The sequence below is a fragment of the Marmota marmota genome, unplaced genomic scaffold (genome assembly GCF_001458135.2).
Source record: "Marmota marmota marmota unplaced genomic scaffold, marMar, whole genome shotgun sequence".
Classification (NCBI taxonomy): Eukaryota; Metazoa; Chordata; class Mammalia; order Rodentia; family Sciuridae; genus Marmota; species Marmota marmota.
In genome coordinates this window covers 27710205-27718682 of record NW_026000242.1, presented here as the reverse complement: position 1 = coordinate 27718682, position 8478 = coordinate 27710205, and the positions used below count along the sequence as shown (strand labels likewise).

Sequence of the window (8478 nt, the reverse complement as noted above, 5' to 3'; positions counted from 1 at the left end):
GTTAACCTGAAAGTGTTATTAATGGAGGGGATTAAATTTGCTGTTTAAAATACCCAGTCTTTGATGTTAGCATCAAATAAAGTGTGTAGTTAAAAAATCTCCAATTTTTGCTGAGCTCTTAATAGCCCTAATGAATTGTTTCCTTAATCAACTTCTCATTCCACTGTTTCTAAAAAAGATCACATAAGGACATTGAGACACTCTATCATCTAGCTTTCTTACAGAACTTCACTTGCACTGATGAAGCCAGACCCTGTCCTTGAAGTATACAAGCACATGGCAGCAGAGGAACAGGTCTTCCCTTTAATTCTAGGGCTCCTCGGGTGTGCTCCTGTATTAGTAAGTGAAGATTTCTTCTCCATTTGTCTTCTTTTGCATGTCTTGGTCTAAGCAGGTAGTTATAGAAATTGTTTGGAAGGGGCAGCTGAAAGCATGGAAAGCTGCAGATTTGGGGCTGGGATGTACTTCAGTGGTACAGCGCTTGCATGGCATGCATGAAGCCCTGGGTTCAATCCCAAACACTGCAAAACAAAACAAAAACTGTATCTGTCTTTTTTGTCTATTCTCCCACCTGAGAGACCTCATGAGCAGCACTAAGTTCATGTTCATGCCCAGCTCCCTGTGGTAGCCCTTGGATTGCTTCCTCTAATTATAGTCTTTTCCATTAGCTCTCTGCTTTCTCAAAGGGAAAAAAAAGTAATGGGTTAATGGGTTGATTTTTCAAGTAGTATGTTTGTATTTACCCCATTCTAAAGCGTGCCAGAAGAATTCCCATTAGTAAGAGGCTTATATGCTTTTTAATAGCACTGAAAATAATATATGTAAGGTCTCCTTATAAGTAAAGCTTTCAATTTTTAAAATGTTCTACTTTAATAATTTATAAGATTATCAATAATAAAATCCTTTGTATTTCTCCACCTCTTTTCTTCTTTTTGTGTACTGGGATGAACCCAGGGGTGTCATACCATTGAGCTACATCTCCAGCCCTTTTAATAAATTTTATTTTTTATTTTGAAACAGGATCTCACCAAATTGCACAAACTGGCCTGTAACTTACAATCCTCCTGTCTTAGCCTCCTGGATTGCTGGGATTAAAGGCCTATACCACCACCTTCTCTCTTTTTCTTTAAAAGAAAAAAAAAAGTTACGCCCAGGTGCCATGGTATATGTCTGTAATCTCAGCAACTCAGGAGGCTTCTGAAGCAGGAGGACTACAAATTCAAGGCCAACTTGGGCAATTTAGGGTGACCCTGTCTGAAAAAACAAAAAGGGGTGGGGATGTAGCTCAGTGGTAGAGTGCTACTGGGTTCAGTGCCCAGTACCAGAGGAGGTAGGTAGTGAAGATTGTAGGCCATGATATAATACCTTTGTGCCTTTGTTTGCTTTTTTCCTCTTCTTTTGAAGGTATTGTATCTTGACCTGGGGGTGCAGTTCAGTGGTTGAGCATTTGTCTAGCATGCTTAAAGCCCTGGCTTCAATCTCCCATGAAAATGTAAAGAATTGGTATTACTCTTCAGCTTTCAAAATCTTTTTTTTGTGTGTGTGCCAGGCATGGTGGCACATGCCTGTACTCCCAGGGACCCAGAAGGCTGAAGCAGAAGAATCACAAGTCCAAAGCCAGCCTCAGCAACTTAGTGAGAGGCCTTAAGCGACTTAGCAAGACCCTGCCTCAAAATAAAAAATAAATAAGAGGCCTGGGGATGTGCTCAGTGGCTAATCTCTGGTACCAAAATATCTTTTGCTGGGAGTAGGGGTGGGCAGTACTGGGGATTGAACCTAGAGGTATACTTTATCACTGAGCTCTACTCCAGCCCTTTTAATTTTTATTTTGAGACAAGGTCTCCCTAAATTGCCACGGCTCATCTCAAACTTGTAATCCTCCTGCCTCAGCCTCAATTGCTGGGATTACAGGTTAGCACCAACACGCCTGTAAAGTTATTTTAAAAATCTTTAGTGCTTCAAAAATCCTGGTGGCCCACAAAATTTGCCAGGTTAACAGGTACAATTCTAGTCACATGAGTCTTTCTTGTGATTTTTTAAGGCTCACACTGGCACAGTGAAATCAAAGTCTTTGGAGGACCAGTTTCATTTTGTGTTATTAAATTTCCCTCCATTGTAGATTGATAGTTTGGTAAACTAATAAAAATTAATTACTAGAAAAATGAAACTTAAAAAAGATATAAAACTCCCTTTATTGGATTATCATAGACATAAAATTTCTGTAAAATATAAAACTTTCTGAATGCTTTGTTTCTGTGCTTATTCTGTTGGGAACCAGTAGTGGCTCACGGACCAGGACCACCCTTTGAGGAGAATGCACAGGTTCTTTTAAATTCTATAGACTCAGAATCATATGTCCTCCTTTCCCCATTTGTTTTATTAGTCACTTTAATAAAAGCCATTACTTACCTAGAGGATAGTAGAAACTGAAGCAAATGAGGGTGGGGAAAATGACAGCTTAGTTTCTGTTAGCAATTCCTATGACTTATGTTTATTTCCATTTTCCAGTTTGACATTCCATCGTGAATTACCTTGATATGGAAGGACATACTGTGGAACTTGGTTGACAGGAGAAAAAACACTTAGTTCCTTGACAAGCATTTATCAGGTTGGCAAAAGAGCTACCTTTGAATGTCTGCTCTGCTACTAGCTAGCTGTAAGCCTGGCAAATTTACCCACCCTCTGAGCCTGTTTCCTTACTTATTAATGGGGACAAGGACACCTCTCCCCAACCTCAACTTTGAATAAGATTGATAATGGATCTTAAATTCTAATGTACTTCATTGAATAAACGAATACCCACACAAATTCCAATGTACTTCGTAAATATAAAGCATTAAGCAACTATGGTTCTAAGAGTCAAACCAATTAGAAGTTAGAAAAACAGTACCAGCTTTATTTATAATCTGGAGAAAGTATTTCAGAATGTCCAGTATTCCTATTTGTAAATGTTTTGTAAATGATTGAAAACCATGAGTGCTTCGGGGGATAGGAAGATTTAGGAGTTTTTCCAGTTAATTTTTAAAACCCTGCTTTGTAGTCTACCTCTCTCCTTACTCCCTGCCTTTAATTTGTTCACTCTTAACATCCCAAATCCTGTTCTTTGATGCCTGACATACTTGGGGCTAAAAATAAAGCCTTTGAATTTCACTTTAGGATGATAACTTTCCCAAGTCTTATAGACATAAAGGCAATTCACAACTGAGAAATCCGGTTACACAGCACCATAATGCAAGTGCTGCTTAGAAGTCATAGCTTTTGCATTGTTCTCAAGTTTATTGTCTCCTGATAGAAACTTATCCTGTAGAAATGCTCCAGGAAGCAGATTCATAAAAGATTGTATAAGGATTATCAAAGAAGACTGTAAAAGTGAAGGGACCAATCTAAATGTCCTTCATTAAGAGGAAGAATAATTAGATAATACTAGAGGAGCCCCTGGTTCAGGTGTTCATTCTTACTTCTCTAAAAGTAGAGATCATTTGTTAGCTGCCACAATCTGGTTTCCCTTGCTTAGAAACCAGAAAAACTTCCATGTTACAGCTTCATCTTCCTATTTGCTGGTGGTGAATTGGTGTATAGAAATGTTTGTGCCCGTGTGTGTGTGTAGTAGAATAGACTATTTGACTTGAAATTTGACAGATGAGGAAGAAGTTTGAGATATAAACATGACATACAGACTGGAAAACCTCCTGATAATTTAGTGAGTGTGCCAAGGAGAGGCTAATGTCAGAATCTCCTATTTTACCCAAATTATTCATGGCCTTTCTTTCAACTTTCTTTATAAGTGCACCCACCCAATCTGAGTCGCTTGGGACGCAAAAAGTCAGCTATGAAGAACTATCATGTGTTCAGTATTTGGAAAAGCCTAATTGAAATAGTATATCACTCTCTCAAACTTCACCAGACTTATTTACTAGAACACTTTCAACTCAAAGAAATATCCCTGATATCATTTGATCAGAAATTCTAATTAGCACAGGAAACTGGGTAAGTTCACATTGTTTCGTAGAAAAATTTCTACTAAAGTAAGTAAACTATGAGGTACCCGAAGGAAAAGTATTTTGCATAAAAACCTGTTAACACGAAAAGAATTTAACCTACCTGTGCATGCACTTTTAAAGGCCAAATCTAAAGCTAAAACTTGCAAAATTTCACATTAGCCACATTAGCAATATCCTCTCTCTCATCATCAAATATTCAGTCTCCAATAAACTTTACATAAAATCCACTTATATTATAAAATGTTGAATTCCTTGAAAGAGGAAGAGACTCAAAGGAGAGAATTAAATGCATTAGTTAGCAAGAGTAAAGAAATCATGTAGGTTGAAGGAACTCGTTTAATGTCATAGAAAGTTTGTCTAAGATTTTTATTTTTTTATATATTATTTGAAACAAAAAATAGTTTTTCAGTGAACAATTATAATATATCCATGCTGTGAATTGCCTTGTGCAGGAAAGAGAAAGAATAGAATTGAGGAAAAGGTAGAGACACAAAATAATACCCAAAACCCCTTAAGGAAAATCAAGCAAGTTGAAGGGTAATATGTATAATAGAATCCAATCTGACTAAAAAGAAAGTAAGTTGAATATGTTATATCATAATTCATAAGCCAATCTAGAAGGATACTCATCAAATTTAACTATAGTTCCCTCTGGGAAGTAGAGTTTAAAGGGAGAACGTTTACTTTATGTATAGACTTAACTATCATTTGAATTTTCAAGAAGGATTTATCACCTTTGTAATTAAACCAAAACCAAACACACATACCTGATTTTTTTTTCAATAAGCTACCATTTTTATTGCAACGTGGCCATTTTTGTAAGGGTGGGGAATTTGACCTTAAAACAATGTTTCATCTAAGGCTCTTTATTATAAAGAAAATGCCACCATGACTATATTCAAAGTATCTTTAATTTTGGGAGATTTACATGGTAAACAAAATTCCTACACTTATTCAGAAGTGATTTCAATGGAAATCAAAAAGGCATTAATAGAACCAAAGGAATGTTAAAAGCAAGGAGTGGAAGGGTGAGGTCTTCCTGTGGAGAGAATGTGGGAGCAGAGGAGACTGGAGGCCGGAAGAGCAATGTCTGGGCTATTACTTATCTTTTAGAAATACCTCAGGGACTTTTTCAGCGTGATGCTCCAATCTGCAACATCAACAAAGTGGGACTGACCCTTTCAAAACACACCATTTGTGAGTTCTCACCATTCTTCAAGAAAGGAGTCTTTGACTACAGCAGCCATGGGACGGGGTAAAGCCGGGATGACAAAGGAACCACCAACGCAGTGCCTTCTCCTTGAAGCCCGCTCTGATGCAAGGCTGGATCCCGGCTGCCTCCCTCCGCCCAAGGCAGACGTGCAGCAGCCAACCCGAACGCCTCACGTCATCATACCTAGTGCCTCAGTTTGGGAATGGGATGCTTTGCCTGCTGATGGTGACCCTGACAGGCAGCTGTTACTGTTCCACTGCAGTTGAATGTGGCCTTTTCCCATAGTGCTTCCTCCTTATTGCACAGCAGCATCCGTCCCCCGTGGCAGGATGAATGTGGCTTCTTTATCTTGAGCTCCCTGAGCCAAGCCAACCTGGGACCTCCCAGAGTGGGTGGCTTGCCAGACCACTCCTAAATGACTTTCCTCTGGTTTCCTCCATCACCAAAATATACTCTGGTTTTTTTTTATATCACTTCCGTGTGACTGACTATATCCCAAGAAAAGCATTTTAAATTATTTTACTGTATTTTTTTTCCTTTTCTTTTTCCTCATTTGGATCAGAAATTTTATACAATACCTAAACACTGATGTTTACATAGAATTTCATATTCTGTAAAGGGAATTTTTGGTCCAATCATAACTAGAATCTTCCATGCTTGACAAATTGGATGTAGGTGACATCACTTAAAATTTCTATAAATCCCTACAAACAGGACACTGTTTAACCTTGAATGTTTGAGGACATTATCCCAAATCTCAATGGCTGCTGTGCATTCTCAAGCTTTTTCTGCTAAGCACAAAATAAGTGCAAAACTGGATGCATATTTTTAAATATTATTTTGTTCACATTTCTGTTACAGTATCTACTGGATCTTTAGCTGAAGACTAGAATTTAGAGTACTTTATTACTAACCCCTTAAATTACTCAGGACTTAATGTAGCATTGCACATCCTTGTACAGTAAAATCGCTTTGTTTTACTAAAGAGAAAAATATGAGTGGCAAAATTAAAATATATATGTGGTATATATTGAAATGTACATAATTCTATCTATAGATTTATATGTGTACACACTCCTGTACAATAGTTATATCAAACTATATAATCATTCACACCAACTTTATTAAAGGTATTTGCTTTTCCAGAATTTAAATTAAATTGCTCTCAATATTAAATGAAGTGATAATATCTAAAAAAAAAAAAAGGCATTAATAACATCTATTTCTTTTAAGAAGAAATGCAGATAATAGGAATGAACAGTCAGGTACTAGATAAATTGATGACACAGTTAATGAAACTTAATTGGCATTTCTTTGGGGGGATTAAGCTCATCATAAAAAACAGTGCCTCTAATGCATAGTATTATATTCGTGCTGCCATGTCACAAAAAAGGCTTGCCAAAGCAGGTGAGGTATATGAGTGCCCCAGTGCCTCACAGAACTACAATTTCACCATCTGACCAATGGATAATACTCTCAGGACATTCAATCTGCTTACACTGTACAGATCCTGAGCTATTCACATGGACAGTCACATTCATTGTAGTGTTAGCTGCAAGGGAGGTATATAACCAGCTGTTTGGGCTAAAATAAGACAGGAAAACATTCTTTGGATTCTAAGTAAAAGTAACCATGTTAAAGAGTCTAACAGCCAACACTGACAGGATCTTAAATGAATTATATCTCATTTGTTGTGTTGGAAGGGCCCAGTGGAAAGAGAGAAACCAAAATCAAAATCTAATGCAATCCCAATGGACTGGAGAGGAGAAATGAAATCCCCTTAAGATCCAGGTGGCACTTGACTGCCATTTTTTAACCATTTTCCTTCAAATGAAGCTACTACAGTCTCTCACTTTCTCTTCAAGTGTCAAATGGTCCTTAACATCATCCAAGCCATTTACTTGCCCCTCATGTTTAATATCTGTAAATTTCTTTTTAATGGCAACTTTAAGCTTAGCATGAAGCAGAGGGCACTTTCAGGAGCCCAGAATGTAAATACTAGGTCTTCTTTCTTACATTCTTGTTTTGTACGGGGCATCCTACAAAGCATATCGGCAATCATTCAGAGGTAGCAACTTCACAAAGATGTGTAGGGGTCCTCCACAATATCACCAATGTCACCCACCAAGATAATCTTTGCTTCCTCTATAATTATTTATATTTTTTTAATCACTTAAACAGAAGAAAACTGCTTTTTCTTTCTCGGATCTCCCCTTGTGTATAAGATTTCCTTACTTTCATGTCATTAAAAACTTTGATGACTTCATCATTCACTGTAACTCCAGATGCCATAGCACCCATGCTTGTGACTGCAGCAGTGGTGGCTCATGACTCTGGGCACTCACCTGATTTTTAAAAAGTTGTGGAAATAGTGACCTCAGCAACCATATTCTTTGTCCTTAAGGATCGGAAATGCTGCAATGGGTGGATTCAGATGTGCAGAAAGCCATATACACTGGCAACTCACAACATTTGTTAGTGGGAGTTGATTTATGGATGGTTGTGCTGACAATAACCGCAGGATTTGCTCTGCTTTCAATCAAGTAGATGAATCTGATGTCTCCCTAGGAACTGGGTACAAGACACCTGGGCTGGATAAGTAAATGCTGATAGCAGCAAGAGACCAAGTGTTTCCACTTTATCCAATATTTCTTCTAGGGTTGCCAAGGAGACTGTGTCACATCTCTGGGGGGTCTACCCTATCATATTTGGCTCCTTGGTCATTCCTTGGCACTTCATACTGTCACCTTTTCTCTACCCATTGTTATGCTTATCCAGCCCCTCTGAGTGGAATTTTCTCTTAGGCCTTGTCTCTATATTCCTGCACTGGACAAGACACTGTGATAATCTTATTTCTCACTGCCCTTGTTCCTCCTCTGTGTGGTACTGCTTCAAATCAGAGTAAGCCTGAAATTCTCTCAGTTATTTACCATCTCATGTGGGCTTCAGAGGTCATGGATTCTCTGTTTCAATTTTCCTTACAAATCTAGAACACCAGGAAATGAGAAAGTACAATATATACTTTTTTGGATTCTTAGATCATAACTGAGAAGATGTTGTTGACAAAGCTTGTCTGTTCTGTAGGACAATTTATGCACCATTGAACTAGCTGGTACAATTTTCACTCCTAGTTTAAGCCCTGTCCAAGGCAGAAGGACTCTAGAATTACAATTAATATTCTAGAAGCACAAATTTCAAATTGGTTCTTCTGGCTACAATACAGAGAGAACTGTTGTGCTAATAAGGTGTTTTTCTGAAGTGTAA

The 8478-nt window shown here is 37.9% G+C and overlaps 1 pseudogene; it reads right to left on the bottom strand.

The window, feature by feature from the left end:
* Positions 1-6420: 6420 nt before the first annotated feature.
* LOC125613966 lies at positions 6421-8472 on the bottom strand (annotated as a pseudogene).
* Positions 8473-8478: the final 6 nt, after the last annotated feature.